General features: G+C 62.0%; 1 protein-coding gene and 1 long non-coding RNA gene across 2 annotated transcripts in view; both read right to left on the reverse strand.

Annotated features, from left to right (window-relative positions):
• Positions 1 to 7,347, reverse strand: part of INF2 (inverted formin 2) — a 35,647-nt gene extending 28,300 nt beyond the window's left edge. The window contains exon 1 of the mRNA XM_032267570.1: positions 7,212 to 7,347. The gene's annotated coding sequence lies outside the window, so the exon portion shown is untranslated. The remainder of the gene's footprint in view (positions 1 to 7,211) is intronic.
• Positions 7,348 to 13,605: 6,258 nt separating this feature from the next.
• Positions 13,606 to 16,558, reverse strand: LOC116542583. The gene is made up of 2 exons (XR_004265275.1): positions 15,955 to 16,558; positions 13,606 to 13,916 (listed from the first exon to the last, which is right to left on the reverse strand). It is a non-coding gene; the product is annotated as an uncharacterized LOC116542583 (long non-coding RNA).
• Positions 16,559 to 18,721: the final 2,163 nt, after the last annotated feature.

Genomic DNA, 18,721 nt, shown 5'->3' on the forward strand with positions numbered 1-18,721 from the left:
CTGTGCAGAGTGGCTGGGGGCTCCTGTGTGGGCCCATGGCCCAGAGCAGCACACAGGCCAGGGTGAGGGTAATCAGGCCTGAATCCCAGCATGAGTGTGGGGGTCCTGAGCCCTCAGTCAGCACCAATGGGCCTGGAGGCCCCCCTGTGACATGTTCTGTGTCTGCCTGAGACAACCCCCTGCCCCCTGCAGGCCCCACGGTAGGGAAGGGAGCAGTCTGCCTGAGTCCAGGCTCCCCATGACGAACAGGCCAAGCCCTGAGCTGGGCAGCGCTGGGGAAGCGTACTGCCAGGTACTGCCTTCTGTGCCTGGGACTAAGGGGCTCTGGGGGCCCCAAAGCAGTGGCGGGGACGGGGTAGGGCAGGCAGCTTCGGGTGGCCCTTCTGGCACTGGCAGGGGCTGGTGCTTCTGGGCCCTGAGCCAGCGTTGGTGGTGGGGTGCAGGGAGGGATCTTGTCTTCCACGGGGTGGGCGGGCGGAACAGCGGGAGAGGATTCCGGAACTAGGAGGCAGGGGCTGCCACACTGTATTTTTAGCTCCTCCAAGAGCCCAAATTTTTCCACTCTTTGGCAACCCGTGGATCTCCAGAACCGCACACGTTCCTGGCAGCACCCGGGGTTCTGGGCAGCCCAGGCGCTGTGGGTGGTGGAGGCACCTGGGGCCGAGCCTGTCCCGCCATGACCCTCACTCCCTCCCTCCCACTCAGACTCCTGGCTCCCCTGAGCCTCCCCGCCAGGCCAAGAGCCCCTGAGGGAACTCCACTGACCTGGTGGCTCACAGGGGGCCTCAAGGCAGGTGAGAAATGGGGTCCACCCACTGTCACCTGTCCAGAGGCATGGGGCGCACAGGCCTCGGCGAGGCTGGCCGTGTCCTTGCTGTCTCCTGGCCTGTCTCACACCCAAGGAGCTCTCCAGCCCGCACACCGCCTGCAGTCCCCAAGATCCAGACAGAGTTTGAGGCTCCTGCCTCAAAGCCTTCCAAGATCTTGCTCTCCCCCTGCTGTGCAAGGAGGGCCCCCCGAGCCACCGTGGGGACCCACAGCAGGAGCGGGTGAGCAGAAAGGCGCTTTCAGTGGTGTCACCATCAAAAGACAAAGATGGAAGCAGCCCACACGGCGACGGAGCTCAACCACAGGGTGCGTGTGACGCCACCAGGACACCTGCCCAAACACTAACCTAAGCTGCAAATGGGACGCAGAGGGTGGTGTTTATACCGGGGAGGAAAGCAAGCAAAACGGCCGAAAGACGCCCACAGCCTCTCACCGCGGGAAGGGGGCTCAGAGCGGCGCAGCCCCTGCTCGGGTCACCCCGGGAGCAGAGGGGCAGCCAAGGGTCCTTCATGGCACTCTGGCAAGTGTTGGCGGAGGCCTCGTGAGTGGAGAGGAGCTGGGGGTTCTGGCTGGCCAGCGCTGAGTGCCAGGGGACACCACTGGTCTGGAGTTGGACCACAGCTGGGCTCTCTGTGTCCCCAGGCTCTGGGGCAGACAACGGGCCTGTGGGAGGTATAGTTCCTGGGTTAGGAACAGAGCCCTGTGGAACCATGGGGAGGAGGGTGGCTCTGTGGGGGGGGGGGGGGGGGGAAAAAGGAAAGGGGGGGGGGGGCTCACCGGTAGGGGGGCTCACGGGGAGGAGGGTGGGCAAGGCAAGCACAGCCCAGGCACGGGAGGACAGGAAGGGCGGAGGCCCCACGCCAGGAAGCCAGGCTCTCTCTTCCACCTGCACCAAGGGTGTGCAGGGGCTGGGTGGGCACGCAGCTCGCCGGTCACCGGATGGGCCTTCTCCAGGACACAGTATCTCAGCCGCACAAAAAGCAGGGCCAACAGGGTGCTCCCTGAGGGCCTGGCCGCCTCTGCCATTCTCGGGGGGTCTGGGCTGGAGTCTGGGGGCCCAGGGAGAGGTGTGTGGGGACCAGTAGCTGCCTTGGGGACACTTCCTGAGCCTGAGGGCCTGCCAGCACCTACCATGGCTATAGCTGGGAGTGACGCGTGCAGATCTGTGGTTAGGGGCTGGGGAGGGCCGGGGGCAGGGGGCGTGAGCCTGGGGCTGGCTATCACAGGCCCAGTCGCACCCGGCAGGGGCTCCATGGGGCAGGTGGCCGGGAGCATGGAGACCAGGGGCTCATCACCAGAATCCCCCCACCTGGGATTCCTTCCCCCAGACCAGACACACTCAGAGATGCCTCCTCCAAGGTCCCCAGGTCCCTCCTCTGTCCTCAGAAGAGGCCTCTCCCAACTTGGGATGGGGAAGGGCAGGGCTGGTTGGAGCCAGGCCCCAGCTTCAGGGTTCAGGTCCTGGTTACTGTGTGCCTGGCTGGGCCCCAGGGTGTCCAGCCTCCACCCTGACCATGCCAGGACAGGGGGGCTGCCTGCTGTCTGCCCACAAGCCAGGCTCTGTGGTCCCTGCCCCCAGCCCACATCCCTGCTAGCAGCTGCCTTCCCAGGAGCAGGGAGAACAAAGACAGATTGAGAGTAGGGGACAGGCTGAGCCTGTGCACCCAGCACGGCCAGGGGCTGCCGCCAGGGCCCAGGGTAGGGGGTGGCTCTGACTGTGGGCGCCACCAGGTTCTGCTGCTGACTGGCCTGTGACCCACAGGATCTCCTGGTTCCTGTCCTCAAATGGGGATGAGCGTGTCAGTGCCAACCCTGCAGCTCACTGACAGATCGAGGCGCCGGCTATAACCAGTGTGCAATCACGCACAGCGCATGCTCTGACCACCTGCCCTCCCGATCGGCCCACCTTCTGCTTGGCGGCTGGGACGGAGCTGGAATGTTCCATGAGTCTCCCCAGGCCCTGCTCAGCGTCTCTCAACCTCTGCTCCAGGCAGCCAGTGCCAAGGAGCCCGTCAGGCCCGACCAGGCAAACAAGATCCTCAGCGTGGGTGCAGTGTGCCACTTGGCATTGCTTGCTGGGACACTAGGGTACCAGGGGGCCTCTGCACATGGAGGCACAGGCAGGGGCCCTGGGTGTCCCCAAGGGGCTCCAGTTCTCAGGCCACTCACGTCTGTGCACAAGGTGGGAGCAGAGGCAGGTGGGGACAGGTGGCTACTCCCTCACTCCCACCCTGCGTCCTCCTCCCAGCCTAGGCTGGATGCAGGCGACAGTCTGAGCTGTGTCTAGAGCAGGAACAGGGACCCAGGGCACAGAGGGTGGGGCAGGCAGGCTGCACACCAAGGCCACATCCCAGGGCCTGCAAGGACCCAGGTGCAGATGGGCGATGGAGGCCAGTGGGAGGCTGGCCTTCCTCACACAGCTGGCCACGTCCACCCCTGACCCGGTGAGGGCCAGGACAGCTCGGGCACAAACAAACCCCTGCACCACTGGCCATGCCCACTGGTACTCCATGCCTGTTGGGTGGCCACTGGCTGGGCAGAGTGAGGGGCTGGGGCTGGCCTCTGCCCACAGCAGCCACATGGGGGGACAGAGGTGATACAGAGAAGCCGCTGCCCAGGGCTGTGTGTTCTGCTGGCCACTGGTTCCCTCCCCATCCCTCCCAGCTGTGCCCTGGGTTAGCCCCAAAACTATGCTTTGACACTAGCCTTCATCTGCAAAATGGGAAGCAGACAGCCTGTCCTCACCACCCCAGGTGTGGTTCCTGGCCGAGTTCTGGGCCACCAAGAGCTGCCTGGGGGCCTCTGCCTTCATTGTGAGGTGGCCTGGTGCAGAGCCCTGTAACAGTAGGGCAGCCGTCCATCCGCTTCACCCCACCTCTCCCACCCTGGACCTTGGGGTGCTCAGACTGTGTCACGGGAAGGGGGTGAGTGGTAGAGTGCCATCACAGGTCACGGGAAGCAGGCGGGTGGAGAGTGCCATCACAGCGGGGGAGCAGGGGGTCCCTGCCCAGGCCACCAGGCAGGAAGATGCCTTGGCAGCATCTTCCCATGTCCTGATCCTGCAAAGGCCTTGAACGGTGGCCAGGGGCCCGGCCAGGCCCCCAGGGGTGCCCAGCTCCTCCTCCTGGGTCTCCATGCCATTTCCAATGCACGGAGGTGGACGCAGAGGGAGACGGGGCGCCCCAGCCGCAGCCAGTCACCCTTCTGGGGTGAGAACAGGAGCGAGCTGAGGGCACAGAGGCTGGGGACGGCCCAGCCTGGCCCTTCTCTCGGGAATCTCCTGGTCCCTCTCCCCTCCCTCCCCTGCTGCCTCTGGGAAAAGCTGCAGGCAAAGAGGAGAGCAGCCTTGGACTTTGCTCTTGGCCATTCTGTCCTCAGGGCCTTCACGCTCGTCATTCACCCAGGCTGTGACCCAGGCCCTGACCTGCCAGGAAGGCTCCAGGGTCCAGACTGGCCCTTAGGCAGTTGTCTTGAGCTGCTGTGGAGTGACGCAGGTGGGTGCCTGGAGGACGGGCCTATTTCTGCCCCCCGCCCCCGCCACCCCTGAGTTTGGAGGCCCAGTAAGGGCTACTTGACCAGGACAGGCCCATCCCATTCCCAGAGTGGCAGTGCATGGACCCTGAGCCTGCCCTGGTGGTGGCAACAAGGGGTGGGGAGCCTCAGCCTCCAGCTACTCTGTGGGGCCGGCCCATCTGCACCCTGACCCCCAGTAAGTGCCATGTGCCTGCCTGGCACATTGCTGAGTGGGGCTGGCCTCCAGCCTCTGGGCACAAAGGCAGACGCACACAGTAGGGGCTTTATCAGCTCCCCCTGCCAGAACAGATGGCACTGAGTAGAAAGTGGCACTGACTGTCCCGTGCCTGCTTCCTCATCTGTGAGCTGAATGCTCCCGCAGGACCCACGCCTCACTGGGAGAGATGAGGGTGGGATGAGGGTGGGACACTGTGTATGGGGACCCGCAGGCTGGTTCATTCCTTCCTTCCTCCCCCACACACTCAGCACACAGACCCTGCCCAGGCTGGTGTGAATGGTGAGTGGACAGGCCGGGCTTGGGGCTGGCCCTTGGGACTGCCATAAGCCCTAAGAGGGGTGACCCTGAGCAGTCCCTGTGGTTCCTTAGTTAATTACAGCTGAGAAAGGACAACCGCTGAGAGGACGGGTACCACCAGTCTGCCCTGCTGTCCCGGCCTGCCGGTCGCCATGGCACACCGGGGCTGGGCACGGGGGCAGCTGTGTGAACAGACCCCACTCAGGCTCAGGACCCAGGCTGTCTGGTGCTCAGAGGCAGACTGGGCAGGACCCTCCCTCCTAGGGTGAGGCTGGCAGGAGCGGGAGCCTCTCTAACGGGGCCAGGTGGTTGGATCCTGCTCACACCTCCAGCAGCGGGCAGCCTGCGCTCAAACCCTCTCCTTCCCACCCAGCTGGTAGCAGCCTTCTTGTCTTTGACCTAGGGGGTCCACTAGGCCTGGCTCTGCTGTGGCAGCTGGGGTGGCCCTCCAGAGACTGGGGAGCTCCTGTGTGGCCTCTCCTCCCCGCCTTCCATCCACATCCTGAAACAGGTGGGTGTGCCTCCTCCAGCGCAATGTGTCCACTGGGCCATGAACCACACACCTATCACACAGCTGCCATTTGCAAGACGGAGGTAGGGGAGGGGCCTGGCAGCAGGGAGTCGGGCCTCATCCCTGACAACAGGGAAACTTGACCTCCAGGCACCAGCAAAAAGCCAGGGGCTTGAGCTTACTTCACTGTCCCTGTCCAGAGCTGGGCCAGCTGCGCCCTCTCCACATCCACAGGCAGCACGGGTTACTTTCCAGTCACCACCCACCCCTCCCGCAGCCTGCACGAACCCCGTAACTTTCCCAACCCGGGAAGCAACTGCGCTTTGATGGAAAGTGCACAGTCTATTTCAGGTAGGAGCTTCCACGTCCCCACATGAGCGGTGCGTGTAATTAGCTTGACAGCCGTCAGCTCCTCCACAAAGTGGGCGCTCACCTGAAGGTTAACTCTTAGCTGCTAAGGAGCCCTGGCTGTGGAGGCTACAGCGCAAGTGGCCACCGGTCTGCCCTGTGAGGGCCCCCTTTGCCGGCCTGCAGGGCCCATGACCGTCCAGGGATGGAGGGCGGGGCCTGGGCAGGGGTCGGCTCCCTCGGGTCCCAGGAGGGCCCACTGCAGCAACCTGGCTTTTAGAACAGAAAGTGGCTGCTGCCCTGGTGGGGGTGGGTGGGAGCAGTGTGAGGTCTCAGACCCCAGGTCTGGAACCCAATGCTGCTATTTGCTGCACTGGGGCTGAGCACCCGTGACCCAAAGGCCCCTGGCTGGGCAGCACCCTCAGGGTCTGGAGTGCCGCTCTGGGACCCTACCTTCCCCAATGAAGGGTGGCAGGGAGCAGGTCCCAGCCTGAGCTGCCATCTCACCCTTCAGAGTGCAGATGTGGAAACTGAGGCCTGAAGAGGGCAAGTACCCTGCTCCGTGCCAGTACCAGAGTGGGGGAGGGCTGGCAGTAACGCGTTTCCGGAGTCCAGTGCCTTCTGGCCTGCCTGACCTCTGGCACGGTTCCTGGTTCCCTGCCTGGGCAGGGTCTCTGCCACTATGCCTCCTGGTGAGTCCAACTGGCGTGGGCAATAATGCTGTGATCACAGCTGAGCTGCAGAGCTCTGGCTGGGGAACTCGAGCCCCAGAAGGACCAGACGGACAGACCATCCCCCCACACCTGTGTTCCGCACAGGGCCCTGGGGGCAGAGTCACAGCTGGTCACCCCGGCTTCCCTCCTTAGTCACGGTCACTCCTGGGGCAACTCCCCAGTTAGAGGGTTGACGGGCGGGTGTGAGGGTGCACAGGGTTGCTTCCCACCCCGCCCACAAGGAACAGAGAGCTGCGATGGAGGCTGATTCCCCCAAGCCTGCCAGCGGAGGGGACCAGGGCCCCCTGTGCACCCACTTGCGCGTGGGCAGCTGGAAGCCAAGCAGTCAGGGTGGGGCAGCGGGCCGGTGTGCACCTCTGGGTGCCACCTGGGCGGCAGACCCGAAGTTGAAGTTTATTTTCCCAACTGTGGCTGATTCATGGTCAGGATGCGGCAGCCGCGAGGCGCAGAAATCCCGCCTGCCCCGGGAGTAGGCCCGGCCCACTCTGTGGGCAGTGCGCGCTCGGGCGGTGCCTCGGCGCCGGGGACCAGGGTCCCGGGCGCGGCGCGAGGAGCCGGCAGGGCCAGGGGCGACGTGGGGTCCCCGCCCGGACTGTGCTCTGCGCCGCGGGACGGCCCGCCGCCACCTGGGGCGCACACGCCGCAGCCCGGAGCCTCACTCCTGGACCCCAGGGCGCCCCCGCCTCCTCCCGGACTCAGTTTCCCCTGAGGCTCCTAGCGGGCCCCGAGGCCAAGGACTTACCAGGTGAGGCGGCGGCGCCGCTAGCGCTCCGTCCGGGGCCGGGTCAGGGGCTGCGGGCAGCCGGCGCCCACTGCGGCGCTCGCACGGCTCGGACGGCGGCTCCCAGCGGGCGCGGGGCGGGCGGGAGGAAGAGGAGGTGCCGCCCCGCCCGTCAGCGGCCACGTGGGGAGCTGGCGCGGGCCGGGGCGGGGCCGAGGAGGGGTCGCTGGGGTGGCCCCGCCCACCGTGTCCCGCCCCTGAAGGCGCGTTAAGGGGTCTTCCCGCGCCCGTGAATCCCTGGCCGCCCCTCCTCGGGCCCCTCTGCCCCAGCTCCTGATGGGCGGAGATGGGGGTGGGACGCGCGGGGCGGGGCCGTCCCCCGCCTGGGCCCCCACCGTCCGCCCCCCCCTGCCCTCCGCCGCCTCCAGTCCACCTACACCCCGCATCCTCCAGGCCCGCGCCCCGGCGCGGGTCGCCTCCCGCTGCGCCGGCCAGGACGCCTGTTCCAGCCAGCCGGATTCGGGGATCCCTCGGCAGAGCTGTCTCTTCCCAGGCTTCGGGGACGGAGAGCCTCCCCATCAACCAGGCCAGCCGTGTGGCCTCCTCTCCGCAGCCCTTCCTGACCTCCCTCCTTCCCTGATGGGGCCTCCGTGGTCTTGGGCAGCCTCACTTCGCCCGTTGGTGGAGGCAACTGGTGAGGGCCGCGGAGGTGCTGCGATGGGTGGGTTTTCTCTGCCACCCAGGACTGGGGGGCACCCATCCACCAATCCTCCCATCCCCGACATTGACCAGTATGGGCACACCCGCAGTCGGCTCTGAAAGCCAGCCTGGCTGGATGAGAGCCAGGCCCCAGCTCTGGAAGTCCCTTGTGAGGTCTGACCCTTAATCAGAGCTGCAGGAAACTGCATCAGGCCTGGAGTTTGGGGGTCACCGAGGGTCGGCTAGTGGGAGAGCAGAGGAAGGCAGGCCTGTGGGAACCCCGTGTGATGCGGGACGGAGCGGACACAACCCTGCCCTGAGAACCAGCTCCAGCACTCCCTGTACGACCTCAGGCTGGGATATGACCCTGTGGAGCCTCAGTTTCCCCATCTGTAAAACAGAACAAGTACCCGTAAGTGCTACATGAGTGTCAACAACATGCGGATAAGTGTCTCCGCTGCTGTCCTGACATCTCTCCAGACGGCCTGCTGTGTGGGCAGTGGCAGGCAGGGCTCAGGGTGAGGGCAAAGGCAGCCAGAAGGGCTTTTGCATGGCTGACCAGCCCCGAAGCAGCTTCTGCTTTGAGGCCAGCTGCGCATGCTGCGGCCGTGGTGCGCCTCCCCCGTGGTGTGGGGATTTGCTCCCTGTGCCGACCCTGCCCTGCCCAGCAGCTCCAGCCCCGGAAGTTTGCTGGCTCGGCCCCAGTACAGGAGCAGCTGCTGGCAACAGCCCGGAATGAGCTCCTGAGGGCTGGGTGTGCCTGAGGAGCCAGCCAAGGCAGGCGCCCACTGGACACCCTCCAACCTGGGCGGCGGCTGCTCCTAGACAGGAGCTCTGCAATTCTTGGAATGCACGGGGAAGGCCTGCAGGCCGCCACCACACCTGGCTCCAGGGCCCCTCCAGAGCAGGAGGCCTTCCTGCCCTCCCCCAAGCTGGGCTCTGGGTCTCCCCGTGCATTCCTGGACCCGAGCACTGGTGCCTTTGCTGGCACCACCTGAGGGTGAGGGTGGAGGGCACAGGCGGGGCTGACTCATCTGCGTCGGGAGCTGGTGAGCTGGCGCCTAGCTGCAGAGGCGCTGGTCAGTGGGTGTGTTTGTAGATCCAGGGGATGGAAGAATGTGGGGAGGGTGGTGGGGAGTGAGCTTTGACCTGCAGCCCCCTCCCCTGCCCACCAGCCTGGGGGAAAGGCAGAGTCCTGAGCCTCACCCAGAGGCTGGAGCCAGAGGCTGCATGTGGGCCAGGGGTCCACCTTTCCTGGCACTTCTGCAGCTGCACAGATGTGAGGACTCCTGCCCCGATGAGGGAATGGAGGGCCCAGCACCCCCAGGGCCGCTTCTGCCTGAGGCTGTCTCCCTTGTGCCCAGTCATGCTTCTGAGCTGCCACCTGGTCCAGAGAGGCCAGCTCAGGCCAGAGCAGGGTGAAGAAGGTGGGGTGAATGTGAGTTAGTCAGAGGGAGGCTGGAAAAGTCCTTGGGGTCGGGAGGGACTGCAGAGGAGCGCTTTGGCCCTGGTTAAGGGTGTGTGTGTGTAGCAGAGGCTGAGATCAGAGGTCTGGGATCGTGGATGTGTGAACACTGAGAAGGGGCTTTCCCTCAGGCTTGAACCCACCATGCCCGGGGCAGCAGTGTTCAACCCGCCTTGACCACTGATTTTCTGAGACATACAGAGGTCCCCTCCTGTTTTCCTTCAGCAGCTCACCACCAACCCTCTGCATCTCCAGCGCCCCCAGACTTCATCCCGGCCCTATTCTGAGCTTGCTCCCTGGGCCTGGGGTCGAAGGGAGGACCAATTTGGCCTCAGAATCACACCACCTGCGGCCACTACCAGCAGCTTCTGGAGCTGCTTCCTGGAAGCCATGGCCTGTCTGGAAGCGCCCCTCCTGGGCATGGGCCCTTCCTCGGAGCTGGGTACACACGTGCTCACCCACAGCTGTGGGCGCCCAGATGCCTGAGAACAGGAACGTGCAGGTACAGGCTGGCACTGTCACACACCCAGGCGGAGGCACACGTGCCTGGCCACAGGAACGGGGAGTGCCAGGGTGGCCTTGCACTGCGGGCCTACAGAGAGCTTGCCTCTACCTCTCGCTGGGAGATTGGGATGAGGGGGAGAGCAGGCCTTGGCACCGCCGACTTGACTTCTGCTAGGAACAGGCAGGCAGTGTGGGCGTTCCTGTGAGAAATCCTCCCAGCCTGATGTTGACGCCATGCAGTCAGGACATGTGGCAGGTGGCCACTTGCAGGCCCAGAAGTGGCCTGGGGTCCACCTGAGCAGCAGTTTGGCCATGGGTTCATTTCCTTTGTCAATTCAGCACCCGGAATGCTTTTTATCATCTTTTAATTTTGAGATTTTTTTTGCATCCTACTGGGGTGCCCTGAGATGATCTCTGACCTTGTTACAGAACGAAAGAAGTGAAAACGCCCCCACTCACCCATGCCCACCCACCTGTGTACCCATTCACCCATCCATCCCCACACACCTACACTTCATCTGTCCACCCACCCACCCACCCTCATCCATCCATCTGCCCATCCGTTCATCCATCCACCCAACCTCCCATCACCCACTCATCCACTCATCCACCCAGCTACCCATCCATCCACCCACCCACCCACCCTCATCCATCCGCCAATCCATTCATCCATCTACCCACCCCCTCATCCATTCACCCATCCATTCACCCATCCTCCCATCCATCCACTCATCCAACCACCCACCACCCACCTACCCACTGACCCACCCATCATCCACTTATTCACCCATCCACCCAGCTACCCACCCATCCACCCACCCTCGTCCATCCATCTGTCCATCCATTCATTCATTCACTCACTCACCCATCGTCCATTCATCCACCTACCCACCAACCCACCCATCACCCACTCATCCATCCACCCACCCAGCTACCCACCCATTCATCCACCCAGCCACCCGTCCAGCTGTGGCACCTTGGGCAGCTGTTCCGCCCTGTGCTTGCTGACAAGGACATGACCCCACTCCCCAGTCACCTCCAGACAGGTCCTTCCTCCCACATCCCTGCCCCTCCCTCAGCTCTTTGCTCTGTAGCTGGCAGCTTTGCCGCTGGGGCCTCAGAAGCCCCTGGTGATGCCTCTCAACATCTTGCAAACTTCTGGTGCATTTCTCACTTCAAACTCCGAGAGCACCTGAGTCAGCCTGTCTGTGTCTGGCTGCAGGAGGTAGACATTGGTCAGGGCTTATCCCTGCTCTGGGGAGGGGGAGGCAGGCGCTGGGACCAGGCTGCTGCTTTTAGACGGGACAGTGGGTGGGCGCTCAGTCAGGGGCTTGCAGCAGGCAGGGAGCTCTGTCCTCTTCATTTGAATATGGCACACACATACAGTAGAATCTCGTTATTTTAGGTTCTGTACTTGCAAATTTGTCTACTCACTGAAATTGATTTGTAAACCTAAAACCAGTGCTTGCTTAGGAACGGTCTGGATCTCTTGAAAATGAAATACAATAAGGTCAATACTTGCTGCTGAGGCGACGTGTCCTATGGAGAAAACCCGTGTGTTGGAAAGGCTTTTACAGGCATGAGTAGTTGTGCTCTTGGCCGGGAGTTCAGTGACGTATATTAACAGAAACACATAAATAAGTCCATTGTGTACCGATTGATAGATGAAAAGCCTGGACCGGAGGCTCGTAGGAACCTGGCCCTCTATTTCCCCTGGGAGCAGAGGAGGTTCGGCATTCGCTGAGTCAGTGTTTGCGGCCACATCACGGAGCGCAGGACGAACCGTCACAGAGAGAGCTGCTGCGTGGCCTGCGTGGGGCGCCCGGAGCTTCGGCCTGCGACACGCTGAGTTTTCACATTCATAGAAACTCGCGTAACTACTACCACCCACAGCAAACTATGGAACACTTCCAGGGCCCAGAAAGTTCCACTGCATAGCCCCCTCCGTGGGCACCCCCCAAAGCTAACTGCTGTTCTCCTCTCTGCCACCAGAGATCCGTCATTCTGGGATTGCATGAACTGTCAGCCTTGTGCCTGGCTTCTTTTGCTCCATAGTCTCTGAGATTCATCCACACGGTGGTGTGCGTCGGTTGCTCATGTTTCTTGATTTCTGTGAAATATTCAGTTGCACAAACCTATCTGCTGAAAGCTGAGGTGCAGAGGCAGGGTGCTGGCAGAGATGTGGGCCTCCTTCGGGCACCTTGCTGAGCAGGCCGAGCCAGTGGCGTCTGCAGACCCCTGCAGCCAGTGCTGGCCCTGGGGAGACGCAGCCCGCCTTCCTGCTGACCTCCGGTGAACCATTGAGCTGTCCCTCCCCTCCCCAGCCTCCTTCTCAGTTGTCCGGCGGGAGTCCAGATGGGACGGGTGCTGTTCCCCATGGTGGCACGCAAGTTCCTCACATGATGGGGAGAGCCCCTTAGCTTTGAACTGTCTTATGTTGGGGGTCCGTGCCATCTTTTGCTTCAAGAAGGGGCTCTGAAGCTGATGAGGTGAGGAGACACTGGGCCTTGCAACCCCGATGCTGGGAACTTGAGGGGCTGGAGGGAGCCCCAGATGGGTTCCCTGGAGGTCCTCCTTTGAGAGGAGACGTGCCTGAGACCCATCCACACCCCAGCCCAGGGTCTGCGTGAGTGTAGCTGTGTTCTGACTCGCCCTGCCCTTGGCCTTGAACCCTGCAGACTCAGCAAAGGCAGGGCGGGGCGTCAGAGAAGGGGAGAGTGGGAGAGGGCTTAGGGCAGGGCCTGTAGGCTGCTGAACTGGACCCTGCCTGATGATCTCAGAGGGAAGGAAATAAAGCCTGGAATGCTTTGCAGGTGGTTTTTAGCCACTGAACTGTTTTGAAGAGGCCAGTAGGTCTCCGGAGATCATTGTGTGTGTGTCCGGGGGGGTGGGTTTCAGACGTATTTATGAATGGAATGGTGACTGGAATGAGGACACCGCTGTGGGCTGTGACTGTCTGCCCTCCCCGGCGGGCCTGCCCCTCCCCCTTCACTCTCCCCTCCCCCTTCACTCTCCCCTCTCTCCCTGAACGCCTCCCTCCCTCCCTCCCTGCCCCACAGCTCTGGGGCCTTCAGGGTCACTGTTGCCAGCCTTCTGCCCTGACACGCCTGGTGGGGACCCAGGCACTCAGGGAAGCCAGGCTCCTGGAGTGGATGGTGGGAGGCAGGGAGTGGCAGCCCCAGGCTGGGGCATGCAGGAGGACGAGTGCTTGGGATTTTTCCGGATGGGTCACCAAGAGGACACCGAGGGGTCACCACACAAACCAGTTGGTGCTGCCTCCCCAGGGCTCCTCCTCCCCTCCACCTCTCCCCTCCCCCATGGCAGCCACCCGCAGACCCCTCCCCCAGGTCTCTGTGTCTTTGAGGACCTACGTTGCTCTTGGGTTTTCAACATTAATACTCAGTTTATTAAAGTAGCACATTTAAAATCTCATTTTTGCCAGGCACGGTGGCTCACGCCTGTAATCCCAGCACTTTGGGAGGCCAAGGAGGGTGGACCGCTTGAGCCCAGGAGTTCAAGACCAGCCTGGCCAACATGGGGGAACCCAGTCTGTACCAGAAATATGAAAATTAACCAGGCTTCGTGGTGTGTGTCTGTAATCCCAGCTACTTGGGAGGCTGAGGTGGGAGGATCACTTGAATCTGGGAGGCTGGGGCTGCAGTGAGCCGAGATCATGTTACCGCACTCCAGCCTGGGCCACAGAGCAAGAGCCTGTCTCAAAAAATAAAGTAAAAAAATAAAATAAAATTACGTTTTTCCCCCCAGATGTTTGGGTTTATTTTACCAATTGTATTAATTTGGTAAATTCTACCAATCCTTTTCAAGGTGCTTCTCCCACATTTTAAAGGCATTTATGAATGAATGAAGTATCTCCCACTGTCCTTGCCAGCAATTCAGACGCACAAGCCTTCACAAGCAGCGACTCCACGGCACAAACCTTTCCATAGACTGATTCTCGAGTTCTTCAAAAATCCCAATGTTGTCTGCAAAGGCAGCTCAATCACTTCCTTTCCTTTCCCCTAAAGTCACAGCTCTGAGTCAGCCACACGTGGACGGATCTGTAACAGCAATGATAACCACGGAAGCACGTTCCACAGACGTCCAGGTGCCAGCTGCAAGTGTGGGCGCTCAGCACGTGGGGTCTCCTTCCACCCTCCCTGCCATGTGAGGTGGGCACCAGGGCCTCCACTCTACAGGGCACGCTGAGGCCCAGGGAAGGGCATCGCCCTCCAGCCCCGCCCTGAGTGCCATCTGACCGTGTGACGCTGGGCTGCCCCAGGCACACCCAACACTGTGAAGGCTCCAGTCACTAGCGCAGACCCAGCACACAGACACCCTTCAGTTTAACCCAGACGCGATAGTCCTAGGGCTGGCTGACTTACTTCCCTCCTAGAGGCTGGGCTCGCCCAGGATGGAGGTGAGGGTTTTAGGAGTTGCCACTGCTGCGGTGACCCTTCCCCTAGGTGAGGGCTTGGTTTCACAGTGAGCACTCCTGACTTAAGGTAGTAATTCCCCAGTTCTTTTTTTTTTTTTTTTTTTTTGAGACAGAGTCTCACTCTGTCACCCAGGCTGGAGTGCAGTGGCGTGATCTCAGCTCACTGCAACCTCCACCTCCCAGGTTCAAGTGATTCTCCTGCCTCAACCTCCTGAGTAGCTGGGACTACAGGCTCATGCTACCATGCCCAGCTAATTTTTTGTATTTTTAGTAGAGATGGGGTTTCACTGTGTTAGCCAGGACGGTCTCCATCTCCTGACCTCAGGTGATCTGCCCGGCTCGGCCTCCCAAAGTGCTGGGATTACAGGCATGAGCCACTGCACTCTGCCTTTTTTTTTTTTTGAGTCAGAATTTCTATCTTATTGCCCAGGCTGGAGTGCAATGGTATGATCTCGGCTCACCGCAACCTCCGCCTCCCGGGTTTAAGAGATTCTCCTGCCTCGGTCTCCTGAGTAGCTGGGATTACAGACATGCGCCGATACACCTGCTAATTTTTTGTATTTTTAGTAGAGACGGGGTTTCTACATGTTGATCAGGCTGGTCTGGAACTCCTGACCTCAGGTGATCCACCCATCTAGGCCTCCCAAAGTGCTGGGATTACAGGCGTGGACCACCACGCCCGGTCCCCAGTTCTTACAGAACCTCCCAGTTTCACCGCTAGCTTGGAAATAGATCAGACTCTTTCTTCTCGTCCACGTCACTTCCCACCTTGATGGGACCTGCTGTCAGGTGATGCTGGATTCTGGCTGTGTCCTCCCCGCACTGGCCTGCAGGCAGCCACCTGCTCGTCGGGGGCCCCTCATCTGCCAGTTTCAGCTTTGCTTAGCCCCAGCTGCCATGCTTTTTTCATGGAAAGGAATCCATTTGCTCCTGAGCTCTTCCAGATGACAAGTGACAGATTCCAGAGGGGAGACAGTGCTTCCCTCCTGAAGGCCCTCAGCAGGGCTCTGACCCAGCCCTAGGCCCTCCCTGTCCCTCCCCACACTGCGACCTCCTTCCTGCATCTTCCTGAGTGCCCAGCACAGCGTTCCCTTTCTCCTGTAGAATAGCAGGGAGACGTACGTGTTAAAAATAACCAAGAACCCCAAACCCTATCTGACTCCACATACACTGGCTGTGTCAATTCCCCACCAGGAAACGGGGTCTTTCCCATGCCACTGCACAGGCTGCTGGCTCCTCTGGGACCCAGGGAACTCCTCCAGCCCCTCCTTCCCTCCCTGGAGACTCCGGCCCCTCCCACTTCCGGCCTTGGGAGAGTGACTGCTCCCTTCCTTCCACAGAGCCTCAGCCTGGAATCTTCTCTTGCAAGCATCCGTTTTCCGGCCTGGCTCCCTGCCTGGCTCCCCAGTTAGACTTTGAGTTCCAGGCCCGGTGTGGCCAGGGGTCAGCCATGCTGAGCAACCAGTGGGGTGTCGTGGGCTCCAGCCCCGATCCTCACCTGTCCTGCCTGCCCTGGCTCTCCAGGGGTGCCTTAGAGTGAACCCCAGGCTGTCCCGCTCCGCCCGCATGCTGCCCTCGGGTTCCTCGCACTCTGATGCTTGTGGCCACCCCTCTACCTTCTCGGCTACCCCAGCTTGGCCTTGTAGTTCCTGACCTCTTACCTTGGCCATATTTTCAAAATAAAGTAGAAATCCTGTCCTAATTTCATGAGACATGGAGTTTGCTGAGGGGGGGCGCTGGTGCCCGTGTGCCTTCTGCATCAGGAGTCCTGGACGCTGCCCCCAGCCCTGAGAGCCAGATGTGTCCAATGTCCCCAGGGTGAGGGCCAAGCCTGTGGGTGGCTTCCTGTGGGTGGCGTCCAGGAGAATGTTCTGTGTTCCTCTTCTCACCTTTCACCTGCAGTGCTCTGGTGGGTGAGCACGGGGCATTGGTGGGCCCCTGCCACAGTGGGGTGCAGGGAGGGCTCTGACCCGCTCCTGCTTGTTGGGGTCCTTGCCCCTCGCCCGCCCTGTTTCTTCCTGCATGTGCCAGTGTGTGGATCCTTCACAGCCTGGTGCCACCCCCCAGATGGCAGTGCGAGAGGTCGGTCTCTCTTCTAGGGCCTGGCTCGGGGAGGAGCCGGTGTTGCTTGCTGGGAGAGTGAGTCAGCTGGTAGCTGTGTTTCCTTGGCCTGGCAGAGTTTCTGTTTAGGCGGCACAGGGCGCTCCACAGCCTGAGTGAGCCCCTCTGGCCGAGACACCGCCTCGCTGCCCACTGCGCCCCATCAGTTCTGGTTTCTCTTCCCTGGGCTGGTGTTAGTTCAGCCGTACCTACCCTGATGGCAGGCCTCCTCTGAGTGCATGCGTGTGCATGTGTGCGTGCGTTTTCCCTGGGAAGTGGCTCTGGGCTCCAGTCCCCTGAGCGCTGCTGAGCCTGGTTCAGTTCCAGCCAGGGGTCCTGCTGGCCCAGCTTGCAGAGGCTGGGCCTTCCTGGGCTTTCTTGTACCAGCAGAGGGTTGGCTGCGCCTTCCTCCAACGCTGCTGACTCAAGGCCTGAGTCATTGCCAACCTCCCTGTGGTGGTGGCTGGGCACTGCGGGTGCACAGGCCCTGGTGGGTGGGAGCTGTCGGACCACCGCTCAGCACCGCCCTGGCCCGTGCAGCAGGGAGCCCTGCGTGGGCTGCATTCCAGAGCACAGTCCTGGCCTGGCCTGCCTGGAGGGACTCTCGAGGGGCAGGAGTGGCCCTGTGGACGGTGCATTCCCGTGGTACAGCGGGAAGGTGCTGTGGCCGGGTTGGTCTGGGTCCTGGCTGTGCTGCTTGCACTGCCTGCTGAGGTGGGGGTGGTGACAGTCCTGCCTCCTAGGGCTGCTGGGTGGGGAGGCGTGTGTGAAGCCCCCGAGCCGGGCCCAGCTACCGTCAGTAACAATGGCCCAGATGCCAAGGCATGGGTGGGAGTTCGCAGCCTGGTCAATGGCCCCAGGGTGGGAGCCGCTTCAGCTGCGTGCGGGGAAGAAGGAGGGCGGGTTTGTTCCAGGGAAGCCTCCTCTGCAGGCACCGAGGTGGGAGCGGCGAGGGGCAGAAGAAGGAGGGCGGGCTTGTTCCACAAGCGAGGAAAGGTGACAGAGGCTTTGAGCGCAGCTCAGGGACCCTGACTTATGGGATTGGATTGGAGGGTCCCCTTGGCGAGGGGCAGAGGTTGGCAGGGCGGAGGGGGCAAGTTGGGGCAGAGCCGGTGGGAGCTGGTGAATGGTAAGGAGTTGTGTGAGTGTGAGCCTGAGAGACTGCGTGTTTGGGCAGAGGCCAGGGAGTCAGCGTTTGTTCTTTGCAGAGGGCAGCGATGCCCATGCCCAGGAAGGCCTCGGGCGCCCAGCCGTGGGGCAGCCAGGCTGGCTGAGAATGAGGTAATTTACAAAGGACTGGGGACCCTCAGGGGCCCATCTTGACCCTGTGTTGCCTTCCTCTGGGTCTTCAGTCCTCTGTTGGCCCAAGACCCCCTAGAGAAGAGCCAGGACATCTGGGGTCTCTCGGGAGCAGCCCGGTCCCCTGAAGTCCTTTTCGAGGCCTGGATTTGACAATGCAGGAAGCACAAAGCTGTGCTGGCCCCGGGACCCTGGGAGCCCTGTTTGCCTCTGTCCCTGTCGGGGGCAGCCCAGCTGGCTGGTTTGTCCCCATCCATGTGCTGCGGGCCGGGCGCCCTGCCCCAGTGCTGGGTCTGATGAACACCTAGGGATGGAAGCTGGGCTGGGCCCACCCCTCAGCCACTAGGCCTGGCAGTGCTCACCCTGCTTAAGGATGGGCAGACTCAGGGCCGGGGCTAGCTTGGGCCACAGAGTGGCTGCTGCGGCTGGGGCTGGAGCCCATGGCTGTGCCTCCCCGACCTGGCTCCACCCAGCTCTTGGCATTTCTGTCCCCAGGAGAAGATGAACACCTGCATCCCCTTCCCTCTCCCAGGGCCCCCAGCCCTCCCAGTAGTCTGGTTGGGGAATCTTGTTATTCTCAACCTACAGATGCAGAAACTGAGGCTGCAGGAGGGGAGCAGCTGGCAGCCAGGAGATGGGGAAGGAGCCCAGTGGCAAGGCAGGAGTCCACCCAGCTGGGAGGGCAAGGCCTCTGCGCAGAGCTGTCAGGAGTCCTGAGGGGGAGTAGAGGGGTCACTGCCAGCAAATGGAGGGTGGGCTGGGGCCGGGACCCACCTGGACCTGTGATTACTGGTGTCCCTGGCCAGGTCGCCCACAGGGCTCCCGGCAGGAGGCCTCTCGCCTGGGCTGGCCCGTCCTGGTCCTGGGAACACACTCAGGCCCCACAGGAGGGGCTTCCTCGGTCAGGATGGGAGTCTTCGGCTGCAGTCCAGGGTCTCTGACTGTTGTATTTTACCGGAGCGTAGAAAGTTATCACCAAGATAAAAGTATGCCAGATTGCAGGGTCATTTATTATGCCGGCGACCACAG

Source organism: Sapajus apella, unplaced genomic scaffold (assembly GCF_009761245.1).
Source record: "Sapajus apella isolate SASKATOON/1434 unplaced genomic scaffold, GSC_monkey_1.0 scaffold170, whole genome shotgun sequence".
NCBI lineage: Eukaryota > Metazoa > Chordata > Mammalia > Primates > Cebidae > Sapajus > Sapajus apella.